The sequence below is a fragment of the Sturnira hondurensis genome, unplaced genomic scaffold (assembly GCF_014824575.4).
Source record: "Sturnira hondurensis isolate 20B ecotype Veracruz unplaced genomic scaffold, ASM1482457v3 Scaffold0019216, whole genome shotgun sequence".
Classification (NCBI taxonomy): domain Eukaryota; kingdom Metazoa; phylum Chordata; class Mammalia; order Chiroptera; family Phyllostomidae; genus Sturnira; species Sturnira hondurensis.
In genome coordinates this window covers 9,656,458-9,679,184 of record NW_028091847.1, presented here as the reverse complement: position 1 = coordinate 9,679,184, position 22,727 = coordinate 9,656,458, and the positions used below count along the sequence as shown (strand labels likewise).

The following is a 22,727-nucleotide window of genomic DNA, read 5'->3' as shown; positions in this document are numbered from 1 at the left end:
CCAGCGTAAGGGCCACGTGGAGGGACACCACCTTCGTGGGCAGGCTGCGGCCCACTGCCATCCAGGTGGGTCTCCCGAACAGGAGTAGCCCCAGGCGATCACAATGTCAGCATCTTTTCTCTCATTTTATTGTATTTCTTGGCTCCTAGATTTCCATTTGTGTCTTAATGGGCTTCATTTTTACTGTCTGCTATAACCCACTCAAATGCTTTATAACATAGTTAAGATTTGCATCAGAAATTAACGTTCAGATCCCCACTTTTCATCACTGTGGAACTATAATAAAAAATAATGAAAAACAAAGACATGGTAAACTGAATATTGTAAAATATTTATTAAGCTCAGATGCATGAATAGTCTCTTCTTAACAGAAAGGTAAGTCAACAAGCAACCAATTTATAGAATTTACACCAGTATACATTTTCACAAAATGCAACTGAGGACCTCAGATAAATTACAGTGCTGTTTTTTAAAACCCATTAAATCACCTTCTGCCTCTGCAATGAAGTATCGGAAACGCAGGTAAAAGAGTTAGTAGGAGAAAGTGTGACCTTCCTTCCCCACCCTGTGCCCATCCATCTTCAGGAAACCACAGGCTGTTGCTGAGCAGACTTGGCACGAGGCTTCGAGGCTGCTGCTTTTCCCCCTACATCATAACCGATTTCAAATGGTGCTAGACAAAAACAGACTCTGAACACCAGGAGAAATCGGTCAGCCTGTGTAAGAGATGGGTCCGGTGGTGCTCCGGGGCTCCTGTACCTCGATGGTGCAGGTGGCAAGTCCGACGCCAGCTGCTCTGCCGACGCAGCTGCATGTTCCAGGGCCCGGGGGCAGGCGGGCAGTGCCTGTGGGGATGGGACAGTCCTCCGGGCACACAGCCCTCCCCCTTCCCTGTTACAACCCAGGTCCCACCCCAGCGGCGCCCACCGCCGACTCAAAGGCCCTGCCGACCGCGGACTCTCGCTACCTGTCAGCAGAAGGAGTATCACGGCTTCCACCCCTGCTCAAACCCCTAGGTGACTGCAAGCACAAACTCCTCCCCACCCACTGTCACCCCCGAACCCAACACACTCTAGAGTGCGCTTTGCTTTGCACGTTGCTTCCGTCTGGACGGGCTCAGGTGGCAGGAGGCGCCCGGCTGCAGAGCGGCAGCGCCGTCGGCCCTTGGCTGTGCTGCAATTCTTACTCCTAAAACACTGATTTCAAATGGTGCTAGATACAAAGATGGAAAAATCTAAGCCACCATGTGAAACCAGCTTCCAGAAGAAGAGGATCTCACCGAAGCGGAAAGGGAGAGGCCCAGCCTCTGTGCCGAGAACAGCTTCTCCGTCACGCAGCAGCATGACCCACGTGACAGGCAGAGAGGAGGGTCCCGGTCACACTCATGGAGATGGGGGCGTGGCTGACACCTTGCACAGTCGCGGCGGAACAAAACCCATTAAGATCGACGTTAATCTGACTTCCAACCAGTCCCTATAGATTATCACACCCACGATGAGACGACGAGCCAGAGTTGTTATTAAAATGCATTCCTACATCAGCGCGGCCCTGCGTTTCCGAGACAGTGTGTGAGATGTTCTTCGGACATCACGTCGCTCCATCAGGAAACAAGCCCCACCTGCCCAGGAGGCTCCAGCCGCCACCCAAAGCGACTTTCACCTGGGCCGGGGCAACAGCCAGGGGCCCTACTCAGGAGGAACGTGGGCCCCACCAAACAGTAGGAAGTGTGAGAACACTGGCGATCTTCCTCAACCTCTGGTGTGACACAGAAAAGTGGTGCCCGAAAACTGTACTAAGTACAACAGACAGTCCTCCAACACACAGCTGAGTTTTGATTCGTGTTGTTTTCAAAATTTGCCTGAATATAAGATTTTCAAACCGTATGTAAGTTAAATGTCCCATCTCCTACTTGCATCACGTTCTTTGGTTGTTGGAAGCTAAGAAAACACGTCTCTCTCTCTTCTGAGACTACGACCGAGAGAAAGAGGAGACAGAATGGAGTCTGTCTTTCAGGCTCCTTACCAACCCTCTAGGCCTCCAGGTGTACAGGCTTATGAGCTGTTGGTTCCTGGAGAGAAGAGTGTGTCCTGCTCTAGGGGGCAGAAGGAACAGGGAACATCTGAACACTGGGCTATTCTCTTCAATCCTCACAACAGCCATCTGAAGCAGGCGTGATTCCCATTTTTGCCAAAGAAATGGCTCCTTGGTGTGGTTCAATACCTAAAGATCCCAGATCTAACCCTGAAGTCTGTTCCGGCCCCTCTGCTCCAGAGCAGGGTCGTCACTTCACGCTGTTGTTGAAATTAATCACGAGCAGGATGGGGCGAGGGGCAGGGGGACCTGAGGCTCGGTTTCTACAGGGAAGCGGGATGGCACTGACTATACTGCACATTAGACTCCGGGGAGGCGGGAGCACACCTGGTTCCACCAGGGCCCGGCAGGTGGGCCGCTTGCTGTGTTCTCCTTCACTTTTGTTGCCTCCGCAGTGGCTCATAGCATAGCAGTGGGAGTGGGCACCACGGGAAATGAACCCCCCCAGTGCCATGAGGACTCCCAAGTGATTCTGACAGCGGCACCACGCTCTGCGGCCCACGGGGTTCGCAAGGCCTGGGCCACAGGTGGGGAGCTGGGGCTGGGGCTGCCCAACAGCGGGGCCTGTTAGCCAGCTCACGGTGAGGGGTTTTAGGTCAGGAGTGAGGGTCACATGATAGGCATTACCATGGGGTCTGAGTCCTATACAAGGAAGAGATTTCCAATCCCTTTGCTCAAGATCCATCTTTCTGCTTTTCACTTCAGCCAACCCCTTCTTCCTTTGCAATTCCCAACCGCCAGCACCCACCAGCCCCTTTCCTAAGATGCTGCCACACGGGCATCCTTCAGTGACCCAGGCAGCGCCCGTCCTCCCACCAGAAGGCCTCTGCACACGCTGTCCCCTTTCTGGAACATTCTCCATCCACTCTCTCACTGCCACCACCGGTCAACACCCCCCACCCTGCCAACCCTCCTTCCCCACGTAACCCCGGGCGGTCTGACGTCCCCTTTAGATCTCTTCCTCAGGGAAGCTCCCCCACCCTGCCCCCAGCCCAGCCTTCGGCCAAGTCAGATCTCCCAGCATCTAGTTCTGTTCCTTCAGAACACACTTATGTCATTTGATCATCAGGGTGATTAATGAATGTCTCTCCTGCTCCCCGGGAAACGTCAGCCAGGAGTTCAGAGACGGGGCTGCCCATAGCACAGGGGCCTGCCCCACTAGGAGCGAAGGGACACCAACCAGAGTTAGGGCTCCCAACTTCTGGGTCAAAATACTTTTAGTTCTCTGGAAGAGATAAATAAATCATTAACAATGCATCACTGTAAACACTCTAAAGAAGGGAAAGAAAGTAATCAGAGTCCCCAGACCTTCTGCCTTTCCAATCCTATTGGATGAAAGGGCCTGTGCAGGTCTCAGCTCTCCCAACAGACCCGGCTTCCCTCTCCTGCTGCTGCTCAATGACTCACCTGAAACAAGCTGCTGATTTTGTTTCCTACCTGGATTGAGTGGTGGCCTGATGAAGACTGGAAGGGGTTTGTCCACCTGCACTGGGTGTGAGTGCGACCCAGGCCTAGCCCCCAAAAAGTCCCAGCCTGCTGAGGGCTCAGCTGTCTGTCACCTGCAGGTGGCAGGATCCTCACGCATTGGCCTCATGGTCCCAAACACACCGGCCGGCAGCAAAGAGCTGGGTGGGCTGCCCAGAGAGAAAAACCGCCCACCAGAGGAGTGGGTCCGTCACCCTGGGAGGTGCCACGGTGCAGAAAAAGGGCTGCAGGAGCCCAACTGCAGCCCTGGTGCATCTCTGTGTCCACATTCTGTTTGCGGGTTTGTCCACCCCGCCCCCTCCCCCCAACCAGGACACTCCTCAGCCCGAGCAGGGACCGGGCGTGGAGGAAAGGTCACCACGCAGTGAATCAGACTCAGTGGCCTTACTTCCTGCTCAGCCCAGACTGGGAGAACCTCCCTGGAATGGGCCTCAGAGGGTTCATCTGAGAAAGCCGGGCAGGCTGGTCACAGCACGTTCAGTGCTCCAAGGACGGGCAGGAAACTTAAGACAGAGAAGTGGAGACAGCGCATGGCAGAAGCAGAGTGGCCTGCAGAGGCCACCTTTTGTCTCCAGGCATGCAAAATCAGATACGTTTTTTCTGAAATACAACTCACGGCTGCTGGTGACAGAACAGTCTGGAGACTGACAAGAGCTGCTACTTCACTCCATAAAGGATGCTGTTTCCTTTAAAGTCCTAAATATCACATGCGGCACAGTGCCCCAAAAATAACACGGGAGAAAATGGGGAGGCATTCTTGTTTATGAAATCCGAAACCAAACCCACGGAACAAAAAGATATCCACCCCCAGGCACCCTAATGCTGCCGCCATGCTCTGTGCGACCTCGAGGTGTTCAAACCCAGAACGCAGAGAAGGTGCCTTCGAGGCAGCAGCTCCTCCCTCCCAGCAGGGCTAGATGCTGAGTCACAGCTACTTACGCCACGGAGCCAGGGCGCTAGCCAGAGCGGGGGAGGGGTGCCAGAAGCTGGGCCCAGACCATCCTTCTTCCTGCCACTGGGAATGCTGGTTTCAGGCTTCTGGCAGTGAGGAAGAGTCATCTTGGTGTGAGAGGGGCCTGGGGATGCCCTTCTGAAAGGAGAACATTCTGCCTTCAGTCCCAGACCATTGAGCGGATGGACTGAGAGGCCCAGCCCAGCTTCCTGTCACTCCCTGCTCCAGCCCAGGCCCCGTGTCCTGGACATTTTGTCTTAAGCCGTCAGGGCGAGGCCTCTGCCAACTAGCTGCGGTTAATGAATCAAAGGAAAGGTTAATAAAATGAAGGGCATGGGCATGGGAGCCTGGGGTGGAGGGGAATGTGAAAAGGGCGTTCTCGCTCTTGCTCGCTCCCTTCCCCCCCCAGCTTGTCTCCCAGAAGAGGGCTCAGCATACAGGGACCACCACCCACCACACTTCCCAGACCCCAGATCCCAAAGCAGGAATAACATGCTCCAGAAGCACTGAGCCCCTCAAGACCCCACTGAGGTTTCAGGGCAAGGAGTCACAGCCTCCTCAGTGTGGTGGACGGGCCAGCATCGGCAGTGCTGGTCTCCCCTGGGGCCGGGTATGCAGACCTGTGTCCCCAGGCAGCGGAGCTCCCCAAAGCCAGGCTCTCTGTCTCTTCCTCAATACCACCAGCAAGAACCCGCGTCTGAAAATTTCCCGCTCAGTACAGAGCAGGGAACCCCGTGGCGGGTAGGCAGGCAGGCAGGCTGGCGGGAGGGAGGATGCTCCACACCCCTACCCTGCCCCCTCATACAGTGGGCGTGGGAGGCAGCGGGAGGCAGCGGGGAGCCGAGGGAAGGAGGAGGGACAGAGGGAAGTTGGGAGCCTGGAAGTCACCATGGCCCCAGGGAACAGGGAGCCCCAGCCAAGGAGGGCGGGCACAGACCTGAGCCAGTGTTTTCCACAGGAGGAACGAGGAGCAGGCCTCGGGTCTGGTACACACACGCACGGCCCACCACACAGTTCCCAGGTCCGAGCCAATGCAGATCCAAAGGAAAACCACTAAGTCACCTCCCAGGCCCATTAAAGATGGACTCAGAAGTGAACTTCAGCCTCAGATGGAATCTAACTCTGGAGGCTGAGGAAGAGAGGCCCCGGGGCCCTGCTTCCCCACCTCCCCAGGCAGAGTAACTAGCAGACAACAGTATCCATGGGCACCCCACTCACAGGCCCCCCTCGGCGTGCCCTGTCCTGGTGGACGGCACTCACTGCTCCTGAGGGAGAGTGGGGTCTCTACAAATCAGACATCCTCCCGGGAGCAAGGCCCCACCAGCACCAGGAAGCCCGGCGTACCCACTAACCTCTGAGTGGCGGTTCTACCCAGTACCTGGGCGCACACCTGGCTGAGCACATGGACGGGGGCACACCCTGGGACACGGTTCCACTTCCCTAGTTGTGGGGAGGGACGCTGGGCAGGCAGAGGGTAGGTCCAGAGTCCAAAGCCAACTCGAGCACCTTCCTCTCCTGCTTCCCCTGAAGCTGGCCGGGCTGGTAGCTGTGCCCACATTGCCAGGCCAGCCTCATTCAGTTATCATGGCCACTGCCTGCCAGTCTCAGAACCTGGAACAGTGAATGGTGGGAGGAGGCAGGAGGACGGGGAGGGGAGGGAAGAGGGGGAGAGAAAAGGAGGGGGGAGGAGCGCGAGGTGGAGGAGGAAGTTTCACAGTCTAGTGCGTTCCCATCAGATCAGAGACCGGAGAACACACACAACTTCCCCTTTTCAAGCGCTTCTCTGTCCCCACTTTCATTTCTGTTCCTTCCCCTCTGGACTGGGGATGGCATGGCTGGAGGTGACTAGGCAGGGGAGGGCGTCAGGTGCCCAGCCAACTGGGCTCTCGCCCGGCACCATCCCGGCCTGGCAGGCTCCCTCGCTGTTACCCAGCATGCCCTTCTTCTTGTCAGGGAGGCCTCGCCCTCTTGTTTTCCAAGTTTTATAACAGTATTGTTTGTTGTCCAGCAGATTAAATTCTTTTGGAGGCCGGTCGCAGGGCCGGGGGTGGGGGGGTGGTTGAGTTGAGGAAGAAAAGAGAGAGGGAGAGAAAATACAAATAACTTCCATTAGGGCCAAAAGATTAAATAAACTCCTTTTTGAACAGAGTTCACCTGTCTGGAAAGGCCAGTTGCCAGAAGCCTGTGTTCCCTTCCTCCCTGGCCCGGTCCCCTCCTAAGCTAGCAGGGTGACACGTGGTCTCAGATTTTCAAGGCTGATCCTCAGGGTTCAAGCTGCAAAGAAGAAATAGCTAAATTGTCCTGGGGATTCATGCACAAGCAGCCCCATCCCACAGAGGCCGCCTGATGTGGGCAGAGTCAGTCCTAGCAAAGACGCTCTGGACCATCATCTCCCAGGGGTCTGGATGCCTGGGCGGGGCACCTGCCCCATCTCCAAGGTGGCTCAGCAATACACCAACCCCTGCCCCCGAATAACACCACAAATGAATGGGCAAATACTCATGTATACTTAAGCAATGAAGGAGAGCAAAATCAGAAAAGAGACAAAAAGTCAACATAAAAGAAGCATAATCTTACACAGACAGGAGGGACCCCTGAAATGTCCCCACCCTGTCAGGCCATTCAAAGCCAAAGCTGCAGGAGTGATTTCAAAAAAGGATATATGGTTCTCCATACCTAATACAACCCTCATTTAACCATTCACTGGGTTATTTAACACTTTGGGTTTCCTCCGAATAGTATGCCCATTTGAACCCACACCTGTGCCTTCAGCACAGCAGGTAATGCCAGTGTTCCCCGAGCTATGGACCTGCTTGAGATATTCCTCTTCTACCTCTTATCTTCTTCCCAGCGAACCATGTCTGGCCCTGCCTCCTGTCCCCCCCCCCCCCATCTCCAATGCCTAGCAGAGGTCCCGGGGGTTGGGGGAAGTCAGAGTGGTGGTGCAAAGACAGGCTTATAACAGCTCGGGGCTCTTTCCTGGTAGGGATGAGGGGCAACATGCCTCTGTCCTGTTTTCACGTGCAAATAAAATCAGCCCTGTAGGGTCAGTGCCAGGAGGTGTCCCTGCAAGGGGCACAAGGTGAGGGCTCTAGGGCCCCTGCTTGTGTGTCCCCCAGCCCCCAGCTTAGGTTTGCCTCAAAGGCAGGAAGGGAAGACGCAGAGTGCAGCACACCCTGGATCCTGGCACCCAAACCTCACGCTATTCCAGGTGGTCTCAGAGTCCCAGAGACCGGGGACTGGAAGGCTCTCCAGTCCCTTCCCTCAGAGAAAGAGGACGCATCATTCCTCAGGAGCCCTCGGCAAACCGATGACGCCACGGTTCTCCCTGAAATCCAGCCTAAGTCACCCCCCCACCCCCCGCTGCAGGTTGTTACCCTTCCCATCCTCCAGGTGAGCAGACAGAACTGGATCCAAGATGACAAACCTTCACAGGTGACCTTACTGAAGTCTTCCTCCACCAAATCAACTCCCCTGGGTTCCCCGCGGCAGGGCTTCTGTGCAAGCTGAGGCTGGATGCAGGGGCTACAGGTGGACGGACCTGCACAAATGCATGCATGTTGTCCCCAGTCCAGTCCTAAGCCTTCCTCAAGGAACACCTGCAGATAAAGCCTGGCTAAAGGGGACATAAATAAAGGTAAAACGCTTCTCTTCCCCTTCATACAAGTTCTGAGTCCATTCAACTGAAGACCACTCAGTGGGCTACATGGCCAAGAAAACACGCTGTTCCCTGCCCTGCCTCAGCACCCCTATAAGGAGTGTGGGGTCATGCTCACAATTCAGGGAACAGATGCCCAAGGGTTCTCTGACCCGACCCTCCTCTCTGTGGGTAAGGTCTATTGCTTCAAGTCAATCATGAAGCAAACATTCAGGGCGGAAGCCTGTTTCCAGCATCTTACCTCACGCTGTACATGAGCCAATTCTTCCAGCAGGTGTTGTGCATTCACCAGCAAACAGGTAACGTACACAGCACACGCACGTTCTGGGCAAAACTCTGGGCATACCTCATAAATTCCTCAGAAAAAAACTCAAAGTTCCCCCAATTAGGCCTCATTTCTACCAGAGCTACTTAGCAGGAGCGGGACTATGTGCACACAAGTGCCACACAGATGTTAGTACGGTGTGGAGCATGTTAGAAACCTCACCAGAAACGCACGGGGAATGGCTTCCTGGCCAAGAAGTGCCAGCCCGTTTTCACAAGAGCTCCAAGGCATTGAGAGAATCAGGGAACAGGAGAATCCGGATATTTTGAGAAGGAGCCTGACCTACGGCCTACAAAGATCAAGTCAACTGCCCGAGACCTGCTCCCCACCCCTGCCCCCGCCCCACTGATCAGTGGAAGAACACAACCAGAGCCCAGGGAAATGACCCCTGGAGTCAGGGGACCTGGGTGGGTGACCCAAATGAAGCAGGTACTAGCAATGAGACCTTTGCAGGCCTTTCTCTGGCTCGGGTTCACCAACTGCAGGGATACCACCCCCTACCCTGGCAGGGCTGCGTGTGAGCCAAGAGAGCAGGAGAATGTGGAAGAACTGTGAAACATCACAGCGTACACGGGAGACAATGCGCCCAGCCCACACCCCCGTTCATGACCTCACGGTGGGGTGGAGGGGTCGGGCTCTCAGTGCTGAAGCCCCGGTAAGTGTCTAGTAAGCAGAGAGTCTTGGAGAAATGTTTTTCTCCGAGCTATTTTGAAAGCTCTGCACTCTGGTCAGTGGGCTGCCCAATGTGTGTCCTCAGGCCCAGGCTCTCCTACCCATGCAGCCTGGGAAAAGGAGTGGACACTGGGGATGGAGGGTGCCCTGGAAGAGCCAGACCAGGACCCCAGTCCTCCTGGCCTTGGGCGGGTCTTGCACAACAGTCTGGGAGGACCTGGGACCCTGGGCTTTCCTGCATGTTTTTATTTTTGCTACCTTTTAACTAGTGACTCAAGACTAAAAAGCCTAAATGGAACCAGTGCTCTGATACATTTTTGTTTTTTTCCTCTCCCTCTCTCTGAATAGAAGGGCTTAAACAACCACATGAGAAGAGAGTCTAAGTATAAAGGAAAACTTCCTGACAGCACGAGGCGCAGACCCGGAGCAGATGTCGCAGGTAAGGTATAGGTCATGCTGAACCTGCAGGCCCAGCCTCTCTCCACGGTTTCAGAGCTGCAGAGCACACACCTGAAGCCAGCCCCTGAACAGCCAACCCCCAGCAACTCCCTCAGGGTGGGCTCACATCTAGACAGGCCTCCTGGTGGGAGCCGGAGTCCATGTCCCGTCACCTGGCAGATCCTCATCCACCCCTTCACGTAATCTCCAGCCCCCTCCCACTTACTTCTTGGGGGACGGGGGTCCTTTGAAAATTGTCTCCACCCACCTGTCCTAATTGATGACCAGTGACTCTTCATAAAACAGGGCGGTAGCTGCCCACAGGTTTTCCAGGTGCCTCCCTGCTTTAACCCAGGCCTAGTTTTCCCTGTCCCGAGTTTCTAGCTAAGAAATACCTCCACACACATCCGGGGACCCTCGTGTAGAATTGGCAGTAATGTTCCCAGGGGTTCTTTTTCAACTCCCTCAGTTTCCAGATGATAAAAGTGGGTCCCAAAGTGGGTAAACTGAGTTTTCGCCAAGAGAGCCAAGGTCTGCTGACTCTTCTACACCAAGTAACATAAGCCCACTTTCCCTGCCCCCAGCACACTGCACCCTGTGCAGCACCAGGCCCTCAGCAGCAGATGGCAGTCTCGGCGTTTGGGGGGGTGGTGTGACCGGGGGCAAGGAGAGAAGCAGCACTCACGTGGCCTGGCTCATGTGGGCCAGCCGCTGCTCCACTTCCACTTCCACGTAAACAGGTCCTGAGTCCGGGAGCTGCACGCACTGGGAACATCCCTCCCATACCTCCCACTGCCAACTTGCCTCAGCCTCTCAAGACACAAAGCTCATCCAAGCATCTAACACAAGGTCACTTCCTGTCCCTTACCCTTCACCTGTCCCCTCCCTATCACGACAATCTGGAATCACGTGTTCTGGCAGGAGAGGCCCGGCACATATTTTACCAGTGACTCGGCAAAGCCTTAACCTGAGTGCTCCCCTGTGCTGTGTGGACAAGGGGGCAAGGTGACCAGGCTCGGGTAGAGACACCAGCTGGCGCCTGGCAAGGGTGGGAGATGAAGGGCCAAGAGCAGCCATGGCTAATGGGAAAGACCCCAGTTTGCTGGAGATCAAAGGCCTAATGTCTACTGCCACTGTCGCCCTCGACACACTGCAAGTTTCTTTAAGCTACAGGACTTGGAATACTTTTTCTAGGTGTTATAATAAGAGAGGGGCCAGCACCCCTATCAATGTCTTCCTCACATGGCTGAGGTCCTTCAGGCTCTTAAATTCCCTCCCTTACTGACATCTGGATCCCCCTTCTTACGTCTACTTTATAAATGTTTCAACTCTATCTTTTATTATTTAGGACCTCTCCCACACTAGAACGTGGCTGAGTTCTGCATCCCCAGAACCTAGTTGGCCCCTGGCACATAGCAGAGGCTGAATCCAGATTTGTAGAAGGAATGTATTTGCCTGCTCAGCCCTGCCTGTCCGTGGATACCCAAGGGAATCTCCCTCTGCCTTGCCTCCCCAAAAAGGGATGTGGCATAGCCGATCCCGGTGACTGCGAAGTTCCCTTGGGCATCTGGCTTTTCACTCTGGTTCATTTAAGTTCTCCTGGCTGCCTACCCCCTGAGGGTCTTAGCTCCCCCGAACGTCTGACTTCAGCCCAAGAGGGCAAAGAAAAAGGACAGCCTTTGCAAGTGCCCGTGTTTGAGTCTCAACAACTCCACTCACCAAGCGCGACCTTGGTTAAGTCACTTAATAGTCAGTTTCTTTAACTATCAAAAGGAAGCACTGCCTAATTCACGTGGCTGTTCTGACACGAAATCACATACGCAGAGAGGGGCCCTTCACAACAGTCAGTTTCCCTTTCCCTGGCTGCATGCTGAGACCGAGAACTCAGGTGCCCATCTTGTGCCCTCAGGCTCCACTACAGACCCCAATCTGGGCTCCACGCACACACATGCCCCTTCGAGGCCACAGGAGGCAGTCCTGGTTGAGCACCGGGTACATTCCCCCAACGGCCTCCTGGCCTTGATCCTGTGGTCAGACACCGCACAGCCCCACATGGCTCTCTCCATCCTCATTCCCCCACCCCTCCCCCGCCCAGGCTCCACATGACTGCATCAGATTCTGCACAGGCTCTGAGGCCTGGAGGTGTTCCCTGCCTCTATTAGCCCACAGGCAGCTCCTGTTGAAGGAGCAGGCAACAAACCAGACCCGGTCTCTGCCTTCCTCACACACGCTCCAAGTCCTAGAAAAGCAAAGCAAAGCGAGGACCTCCCCCAAAAAGCCAGCTAGTGGAAAAGGACAGTATCTCTTACATATCTCACAGGGAGGCAACATGCCCCCAAAAGTGACCAGCACAAGGTACAGATCCTCTCGAAAGCTGTGGCTGCAGCCTTGGGGGCCCTGGTGCCGGGGACAGAGCCAAGACATGCATTAAACAATTCACAGCCCTGACCAGACCAGAATTCAATGGAACTGAAAAGGTGCTGGCCAATCAGGTCCCCTGAGAGGGCCCTGCCCCCAGTGCCCGCTGGCCAAGCCACGCCACCACGGTTCCAGTGCCACGAGCTCTGTTAACCTCTGCTGGACTCAGATGGAAAGGCCCCACCCTGCCTCCTGGCGTCCAGACCACAAGGATCCAAAGGTCAAGAAAGAAGTGCCAGATATGCCTGGCCCCCCCTTGCAGGAGGTGTCAACTGTTCTGCCAGCCTGCCTTGCAACACATAATGCCCCGTGTCATGTCGGTAGAAGCCAGGCTGGTAAGCAGGGAGAAAAGAACTAGGTGAGGGACACAAACAGGAAAATCAACAGGGAAGCACCAACCCCAATTCTAGAAACACCAAAGGTGACAGGGACAACTGCGTCACAAGGAGCAAAACCAAACATCCCTTTGCTTGCCACCCCAGTTACCCCAATCTAGATGAAGGCAGGGCTATGAATGGGAGGGGTGGTCACCCACAGCCAGGCCCAGGGACGCACCACACACGAGAGCGGAGGCTCCAGAGCATGACCAGCAGCTCCGTCTGGCTCCAGCTCTCCAGCCAGCGCTGGCCAGACTCGAGCCGACACATCTTGAGGGACTTGGCCCGCTCCTCTTCATCTCCCCAGCTGCAGCAAAGTTGATCCCTCTTCTTTATTCGTGTTCCAGACCAAACAGCCCTAGCCACCCCTTGCCACATCACTGCTGGAGGGGCTGAGACTTGTCAAATTCCTTGAAGGAAGAGACACTGGACTCTTCCAAACAGCCTTGGACTCCCCATTGTGTGAGGACCTCAGGCCACTCAGAGCCAACACAGACTCATTTCGGATGGGATGGAAAGTGAGACACTGTGCAGCAGAACTGGCCAGTCTTCCCTGGAGAGACATGAGCAGACAGCAGGACCCCACAGTTGCCTCCTGATGTCCCCAAAAGCATCATAAAATTATGCAGCACCCTTCCCCCTTTATTTTTAGACCCCAGGTAAATCTGCTCTTGGACCAACTGGCCCTATTGGTCCAGAACGTTGCAGGGATCTACTTGGTGGGGGAGAGATTTCCCGGTGACACGGCGAGCGCCTAGAGTCTGCTTTCCTAATTATCTCTACAATGCGACAGACCTCCCCGGTGCTGTAGGCCGTCACCATTTTTAATCACCCTTGCTATTATTATCAAGTGAGAGAGAAAAAACATTTCTACATCAACTGTCTACAGATGCTTTGCAATGGCTTACTGGGCTAGGAAGTTTTGTTGAAGGCAGGTGAAAGCAGTATAATAGCCTCGAGGAAGAAAGTGCCCCCCACCCCCACCAAAAAAACATAGGGAAGAGCTCCAAAGTCTACGGCCCAGACCACAGTCTAAACTGGAGACCAGAGCCCTAGACCAGGGATGTCAAACTCACTTTCACCAGGAGCCACATCAGCCTTGCAGTTGCCTTCAAAGGGCTAAAGGTAATTTTAGGACTGTATAAATGTAACTACTTAACTGTTAAGCGAGAGCTCAGTGCTGCTGCCTGGCAGAAACAAGGTGCTGGGCCGGATAAAACTAGGTGGAGGGCTGGATTTGGTCCACCGGCCTTGTGTTTGCCACCTGTGCCCCAGGCTAAGGACAGCAAGGCCAAAGGTGCGTCGACTAAGAAAGGACGTCCCCTGGATAGCACAGGGAAGGATACCCCAGTCCCAGGCAGGATCCCATGACTTTCATGGGTTAAACCCAGACCTGGGGGCCAAGGAGAGTTTCAGGTCCGTTTAACTGTGGGATGCCCAACTGATCTGCCAGCTGCCACACCCAGCGGCCTCCTCAGCTATTGTCCACATATGCTAGCAGTCTGGTCCCCTGAACTGGCCACTCTTCCCCAAGTATCTGCTGGTTACTAAGACCATTCACAGAAAAGCCAGGAGGAAGAGAATGGAAAGAAGAGAGCAATTGTTTGGGAGATTCTGAATGAAGAGTTTAAGGATTCCTCACTGAATAAAGAAAATGTTCTTCATGGGAAAATTAGGGGGTTGGGGAAGAGGAGAAGGGGGCAGCTCACACCTGACTTACCTGGGAGGCGGGAGAGGAGTTAAATCCTATTTTCCATGCTGCATCTGGTTTCCATTCGGCATCCTGGTGATGAGTCACTGACAAGACCAAGATCCTATCATGTCAATCAGCACTTTCGGTCACAGGATGGCACAGAATAGTTGGTGGCTTCGCAGCACCTATGAGAAGGAGAAGGCAGACAGGCAGCCCACTATGTCTATACCACCTAGCACGACACGCTCAGGAGACGACACGTCCTCTCCTGAGGACAGCTGTCACCTCTGCCTACTCAAGGCAGATTTCCAGAGACCCCAAATCGGGGTGAGGGCAGGGAGCAGACACAGCTCCCGGATGTGGGAGCTGAGTTTGCCCTCATACATCCTAAAGAAAATCAAAGGCAGGAGGAGGAAAGGGTGGAGGAAGGCAGGGAAGACAAGAGGTCCAAAAGAAGGAAGACAGAGGTCAGAAGACATCCTTGGGCAAAGCCAGGCAAATGGAAACCCAGAAAACGTACCGGAGGCTGGTCTCCACCATGGGTCACACTGTGCCTTCAGCCACATCACGCACCCAATCTCTCCTCATCCAAACTCCAAATCCACTGAGAACTATCAGCTCTTCCCACATCAGTACCCTCATCCATATGACCTTTGAATCCATCAGCATCTGAAATAAGGGGGAGAGAGCTCGGCAACCCTGAATCAGACACAGGCCTACACGTACACACTCACACACACACACTCACCCCACTCACCACTCCCATAATGAAAGGCCCCTAAGAGATGGTCTCACTCTCTAGGTTCCGATTCTCTGATAGAAGTACTCCTCTCTACAGGGGAGGACAGACATGTCTGTTAAGAACTGCTTAGCACAATGCTATATATAGTCTAGGTTCCAACCAGTCTAGAGATTTGGAGCTAGAACTTGGCAGAGAACCATGCTAGATGCTGGCAAGCACCAGCCTCCCCTGGCCAGCCAACTGAGAGCCTCACCTCCCTGCTGGGGGCAATGAGGACAAACAGGGTCCTTCCATTTGGACCAGTAACACTCGGCACTGAGGGACACAGGTTTCTAGTTCCATTTTAGAGAAAATCGACTTCTCCTAAACGTGAGGGGGACATGCGGGGGCTGAACACTGAGTTCTAGCGTCCCTGCAGCTCTCTGGCAGCAAGAGGAAATCGATCTAGCCCTCTCTTCTGGGGGACCAAGGGTGGGGGTGTGCAGGAACAGAATGGAGAAGGCACAGCAGCTGGCTGGGTTCAATAAACATCCATCCACTTCCGATGTTTGAAGGAATCAAAGAATGCAGGCAAATACTTACTGCACAGAGCCAGGCTGCCACGCGTCTTTTTTGTTGTTGTTGTTCCAAATAAATGCAAACGGGCACACGTTACCCCACAGTCTGATGGCTGCCTTCTGCACACCGCACCACCTCAGCTGAGCTGAGCGTCCAAGAGGTTGTCACTCAGGCGTGGGGCTAAGCTCTTCTGAGTTCCCTGTGGGGAAAAGGCAACAGGAAGCGAGGTGGGCTCAGTTCACAGAGCCAACCTCAAGCAATTCATTGTGCAGGCTCCAGTCAGGGGCCCACCTAGGGTTACAATGTGGTCCTGAAACCATGGCCCTCAGCTGCTGCTCACCATCCAATGACAGAAGATGGACAATGCTTGGTCCATCGTCCTGGAGAAGGGCCACCACCACAGGTACAGGGTCTCTCATCAAGGAGGACCCGACTATCGGCTCTTTCAGAAAACAAACTCGAGGGACATCACAGCTCTCTGAAGTATAGAATGTGGGCTCTCATCATACACACAGCTTCTGGACAAAGGCATGTGAGACTCAAAGGATTCAACACCCACATATATATAATGTTTTTAGGTCAAGTTGCTCTGTACTCAGGCTCAAAAAGATATGACGCAAAGGGACTAGTGCTGCCTGTGTGCTCTGCGTGGGGAGAGCTGGCTCCCATCCCTCACCCCGACCAACTGTCTACTCTTGACCTCGGTCAAATCTTCCCGCTCCCTCAGCTTCCCAAGGGCCCAAAGCCACTCCTCCCAGAAATCCCCAGTAAGTCACACCAGGAGGTCTCTGGGGAAAGAGGTGCTCAGTGACAAATGTCAGTGCTAGCATCAGCCATGGGAAAGCATGAGACTGAAAAATGGCAGATGGAAAAGGAGGCAGGGAGCTCCCAGGCCAGGCTCTCCCTCAAACCCTACCCACTCCTCCTCTGCCCTAAGACACTGGGGGAAGAAGAGGGAAAGGGAAGCCAGGGGCTGGGGATAATGGTTTGGCCGCAATTCACGGCAGTGGAGGTCCAAGTTCTCTCTCGCTTCCAAGGAGGCACAGTGGGGTGGGGCCTGGCGGGAGGGCGGGGCCTGGGGAAATGTCCTGCGCAATGCAGCGCAATGCTACAGATTCGAGAAAAGCCTAGAACCTTAAGCCGCCATGATGCCGCAACACACAGGTCAGGAGCTCAAGGTCCACAATTTCGCCTAGGAAGGAAGTGAGGAAGATGACGGGGGAGGATAAACTTTAATTTGGGGCCACAGGAAAGGGGAGAGTGAAGTAAGCTGCCCAGGAGCTGGGCTTCAGCTTAAGGCTGGATATGTGTATTCACCATCTTCACACAGTGCCAGTGAAGGAGACCTAAGAGGCCACAGCCCCGTGATGGCCGCCTGCTCATGGGGTCCTGGAGCGCTCCTGCGAGGCCCTCCCCACCCCAAGAAGAAAGGTGCCTTCCGTCCAAGGCAATGAGCCACAGGGAGGAATGCCCAAGGGTCCTGGTAAGATATCTCTCTTTTGGGAGTCAGGAGGGGAGCTCAAGGATCGACACCGTGAAGCTCATCTAAAAATACAAACATCTGCATTTTCTTTTCAGATTCTAAAATTCAAGGGTCCGCAGAACCCTGGTGAGTTACCTGGTGTCGCCACCCACCACCCTGATGTCTAGCAGTTGGCTTCTTGCTGCCAAGCCCTTCCTGAAAATGACCCTAGCCTAAGGGTCAGCTCTGAGCCCCGACAAGTTGTTTTGGCTTTCATGTTGACAGAGTGTCCTGGCCACTCAGCTGAGCGCTCCATCTCCCTGCTCCCAACACACTGAGTCATCATCCAGAGAGGAAAAAAACAACAAAGCAGCCGTCACCAGGGTCCCCACTGCCGTCGGCTGACTGACGACTCCCGGGCTGTCGTCACTCTGCCCGCTCCAGCCCCAGAACTGATGACAGGGGGCTTCAGGGTACCCAGCTCCCCTCCCACAGGAGGCACAGGGTCTGGAGGCAGCCACCGCTGCCAGGGAAGAAGGGAAACTGACCTGGCATCAAAAGGCTCCCAGGAAGGTGCCCCAGTTAACCCTCACTCTGCCACCACCAGTGCTCACAGCTGCAGCTCTGTTCCCCTGGCATCCTTCTGGTGCAGAAGGTAAAGGGCACTTACTCTAGGTAAGGGAAAGACACTACCTGTCAGGCTTCAGGTGCGTGCTGCCTGGTGACTTCCTCCCCTGCCCCTGCTTCTGATACCAGCAAGGCACACAAGTTCCCTTTCCCCCAGTGTCTTCTCGAGTCAAGCCAACTGCTATGTTCCTTCCTTAAGTCCCTGAAAAACAACTGGGCAGGGAAAGGGAGTCACCAGGACTTTCTGTCGGGAACCTATTTGCTTGGTAATACGCGTTTCTGTGTACTAGGTTACACTGGCTCCATTTCACTGACTGAGGACACTAAGACTTAGAAAGATCAAATAATTTGTCTAAAGCCACCCGGCGAAGCCGAGGCAGGGTCCAGAAGCAAACCTACGCCTGCCAAGTGCAATGCCCCTGCTCCTTGCCTTCTCCAGTCTCCACTCTCTTCTGGGTTCTGGAGCTTGTTTCCGCTTTGGAAAGACTACGACCCATCCCACCTCTACATCCTCTTCCAGAAGGAAAGCAACCAAGACAACCGAAGTCTGACATGCCATCAATCTCAGCTGCAAAGGAGTCAGCACCANAGGGTCCAGAAGCAAACCTACTACGCCTGCCAAGTGCAATGCCCCTGCTCCTTGCCTTCTCCAGTCTCCACTCTCTTCTGGGTTCTGGAGCTTGTTTCCGCTTTGGAAAGACTACGACCCATCCCACCTCTACATCCTCTTCCAGAAGGAAAGCAACCAAGACAACCGAAGTCTGACATGCCATCAATCTCAGCTGCAAAGGAGTCAGCACCATGAGTGAACCTGGCCACAAAGGAAGAGGGAAAGTTCATGAGGTCGCAGTGAGGGTGGCATGGGACCACTAAGTGACCAGACCCTGGGTGCAAGAAGATCAGCCCAAATTCCCACAGTGCCATTAGAAACTTACAAAATTCCTTAAATAGACACATTTCAGGGATCTACCTCATTAAGAGGCAGTTTGCAGACACTGAGATTCGAGAGAGAGAAAAAAACGGCAAGACTGACATACCAGGGTTCTGACCACGATCAAAACACTTACCAGCCACAACACTGTCCCCACAGGTTCCAGTCAGGAACAGGTGACACAGCAGCCGTAGAAGAGCTTGGTGTGCTGACTGGCAGGCAGAGGTACCCACTAGCTCTGCATTTCCCATCTTTCCCTGGCCTCTTGGAGCTCACAATCTACTAGGTGACATGAGATTTACACACAAAAAACAGTACCACAAGGAAAGTAGCACAAAGGAGGGAGGGAACGTACGGGAGCTTGGCCGAAGGGGCCAGGGTGGTGACGAGCACCCCTCCCAGGAAAGGGAAGCAGGCGAGGCCTGGGAGGACAGTGGCAGAGCCGCAGGTGGGTGCCGAGGAAAACCCCGGTGGAAGCAGAGGGGTGGAAAAAGCAAGAACAAGTCGGTCACCTGGTTTTGCTGGAATACACAGGCCGGCTAGGGAAACTCAGAGAGGCAAGACTGTACAGGAACTAAGGCGAGTAGTCACAGACAGCCTTCGGCAGCGTGCTAGGGGAAGGGGATTTGTTCTGGAAATGATGAGAAACCATTTTAAATTTCTGGGCAGGAAAGACAAGATGGCCGCTGCACGCACAAGGCCTGGAGAGGAAAGGGACGGGCAGCAGGGAGCCTCACTGCCGGACTACAGCTGGAACCTCGGCCCTGGCAGGGCCGTGAGGACAAACAGAGAAGGAAACCGGTAATAAGGCAGGGCCCTCCGAACAGATCCTCGAGGCTGCCACGGACCCCACCCCCTGTCCCTGTGGGGAGACTGCTGGAGGCAGACCTATTTGGGGAACACCAACCACAGATCCGACACGTCTGGGATGAGCTGCCACGTCTCTGCCTCCACTCCCCCCAAATCCGGCTTTTCACCAAACTGCTGTAAGCCTCAGGCTGAGGGCATGAGGGGCCCAGGCCTTCAGTGAGCAGTGCCCAAGCTGTGGCAAAGCCGAACCCCACGTAGTGAAACTCCCACCCAGGGCCGTGGCTGAGGGTGGGACTGGGCGGTCCTACCCCTGGGGCCACCCTCATTGCGGCAGACACTACTGTGCCCGCCTCTGCTGCGCACTTGCCCCCCCCTCCACTCCTCCGTCACGGCCCCCGCCCCCCGCCCACTCTGCGGAACCGCACAGCAGGACCAGAAAAACCAATGCTACCCTGTCAGAGACCAGCAGAAATACCTCCAAAATGGCAGCCTTGGGATAAAAGGAGTCCGGAAATGTTCTCAGCCCAACTAGGGAAAGGAGAGCCAGTGACAAGGGCAGTCAACTGTCAACCACCTCCCATCTGGGCCCCCCACACACCCCTCCTCACTCTCCCAGATGTCATATATTTCCCTCCAGAAACTTCTTCTCAAAAGCCAGAAAGCACAGGAGAGAAAGAAGGGCATCACCCCAACCCCCAAGAGGTCCTGGGGGCCAAAGGTGACACCAGGCACTGAGAAGGATATTCTACTTCCTATACCCCAGTCCCTTTCGGTCTTCAAACCTATCTGCTACCACCAACTGGGCAAGAGCTACCCTCCAGGAGACTGAAATCTTTCCTTGCTGCGCCACAAGACCCTCCCCAGCTCTGTGGGCCCTGGGGAGCCAGGAGTTAGGGTTGCAAGGAAGGGCCGAGAAAGTACAGCCGTGCCCTCCGTTATGTAATAAGAAGGGCAGTGCTGCCCTAGGCCGGAGACCCAGAGCGCACTGCGCTCCCAGATGCGCAGTCATGGGCGGGGGCCACTGCGCATAGGGCAGTGCTCAGAAACCCCCTCCCCACAGACAAGAGACCTGCAGCGAGAGTGGGATGGCCAGCCGAGACCCCGATTTTCCCATGTCCCCTACCCCCAACCACAGGCACAGAGCCTGCTGTCCTAGTTTTGCTCTCACTCTCGTCACTCCCCAGAATGACAAGCCTTTCTAACGTGGGACCTCCAAACCTCTCATGGCCCAGTGGCTCTCCCCGAAATCCCACCAAATACGCAGTTTCTGAGCAACATCCCGGGTCGGTCCCCCATCCTCACCTTTCCAAGCACCAGGGAGCAGCAGCTTCCAGAAGGCAGGTCCTTCCCATACTGGGCTCAGCTCTGGACAGCCCCAGACGTCAATGCAAATCTCTTGTCCCCTGGGAGTAGCCCAGAGTCAGCAGGAAGCCCAGGGTGGTGGTAACAGCAGCAGCAGCAGCCCTGCCTTACCTTGCTTGTGCGTTTCCAGGGGAGCCAAGAATTATTTTGCCGCAACACTGAGGTGTGGCTGATTGGAAAATTCCCTTTTCTGATCCCAAACTAAAGGACAAATATTTTCTTCCAGTTTAGCCAGCCCTCTGCGCACCCATCTCCCCAACCCCTTCCCCTCCAAAAAGTTTGGGGTTCTCTAAGCTCCTCTTCCTCAGAGTACATGAAGTAAAAAAGGCACAGGAAGGGGCCTCCACTGGTCAGTCAAAAGCAGGCACACAGGAGCATACGCACACCCCTAAACAGATTTTTAGAAAGCTGCTGGGCTTCTCCCCCCTCCCCTTTAAGCAAGTGAAATGCAAATTCAGATTTGATACCTTGCCTTGAGCCAATCAAAAAAAGGTTTTCACCTGCCATGGGCCAACCCACCAATCGGAGAAGTGTCTGGAGTGAGAACCCTCCCCTGGCCAATGGAAGGCCAGCTCAGTCACTTAGTTAATGATGCAGCAGTACAAGGAAGGCCATCACATGTGAACTGGAAGGGTGCCAACATGGAGACACAGAGAGCGCAAGGTAAACAACTTTCCAAAGCCAAAAGGATGACATTTAATCTCTAAATGCTAGCTTCCCTTCTCGGCTCATCAGTAAGCCCTCTCAGCTGGCCCAACAGACCCCGGGTGCCTCACTACCTGTCCTCCTAGAGCTCCTAACAAGATGCAACAGTGACTGCGTCACCATTCCCCACTTTTCCCAACTACGCAGTGACAAACCTACTAGCTTTACCCCACTTCTCCCAGCCCACACCCTATCCTGACCACCTGCTCCCCGCCAGCCCCAGATTCCCAGGACCGATCCTTTCCGTGAGGCAGCCCCTGGGAAACTGTGCTCCGGCCTTCCTCTCAGCACCTCTCCTCCTCACTCTCTGCCTTTCACCTGAGGGCTGCATGGCCGGACAGACAGATGCTGACACTTAACCTGGAAACCAGTGTGCATGTCTGTCCGACAGAAAGAAATGAGGGTAAAGCCTGGGAGGTCAGATGGGACGCTAGGGACAGCTTGCTCCTCTCTCCTCTTCCCCGGTCAGGTTTGAGCAGCTGACACTAAGGGAAAAGAAATTAAAGTGGAAAAAAGCCCTCCCTCAAAGAAAAAAAAATAGCAAAAAGTGAGAAAGAAGGTGAGAAAGACAGAGCGCCCACATACGCAGAGATATCGCCCCCGATCCCAGCAAATACATACGTGGGGGAAGAAGGGGGTTACGCCATCAAGTCCTGAAGCCCATCGGACCACCCATCCTCGCCTGCGGAGACCCAAATCTCGGTCCGGCTGTAAGGTGTCGCAGTCCCGAATGTTCCAGAAATTGGTCCCGTTAAGCCTTCCACCATGGCCCCACAACCTCTTGCTCCCATCCCTGCCCCCACCGCCACCCCACCTCCTCCCCACGGGAACCGCCCGTGCCACCTTGCGTGTCATCTCCTGAGCCTAGGCTACCCAGAGGCCTTCAGCCCCCGACAGATTTCTGAGCGCTTGGCAAGTGAGCTGGCAGAACCTGGTGCCCGGGGTTGCTATGACTTGTTTCTTGATTTCTCTCTCTGCTGCAGCACGGCTGTTGCTAGCAGACCTATCGACAGAGCGCTCTCTCTCCCTCTCCCTCTCCCTCTCTCTCTCTGAGCTCTGTGACGCAGATCTAAATTCTCCAGTCTGCTCCTTGTGTTGCAAGAGCAGAACTGCAGCTTTTCCCCTGGAGAGCCTGAGGGCAGTGCCAAGGCTGGTCAAACAAGGCAAAAAAAAGTTAGGCCTGCACTCCACTCCCTGGTCACACTTTTCTCCAGTTTTTACCCTGCACCTCACTGTTCCGGGGCATAGAGGGCCTGGTCCCTGAAGGCTCGCACCTTCCCTGAAGCTTCCCAGCCACAAGACTAGCTTAACTCTTTGAGTGACAGTGCCCACAAGGCAGACAGGGCTGTCCCACACTAAATGCTGGGTCATCTTGTCTTGACCCATGTCAGCTTCTCCCAGCCATGAGAAGAAAAATGGTC

The 22,727-nt window shown here is 54.7% G+C and overlaps 1 long non-coding RNA gene across 2 annotated transcripts; it reads right to left on the bottom strand.

Moving 5' to 3' along the window:
* Window positions 1–310: 310 nt before the first annotated feature.
* LOC118974227 (uncharacterized) lies at window positions 311–22,131 on the bottom strand. 2 transcript variants are annotated; one of them, XR_005063817.1, is made up of 5 exons: window positions 21,928–22,131; window positions 21,625–21,791; window positions 20,542–21,226; window positions 14,137–15,927; window positions 311–12,969 (listed from the first exon to the last, which is right to left on the bottom strand). It is a non-coding gene; the product is annotated as an uncharacterized LOC118974227 (long non-coding RNA). The 2 variants fall into 2 exon arrangements; XR_005063816.1 differs by having other exon boundaries at window positions 311–6,547; window positions 21,625–22,130.
* Window positions 22,132–22,727: the final 596 nt, after the last annotated feature.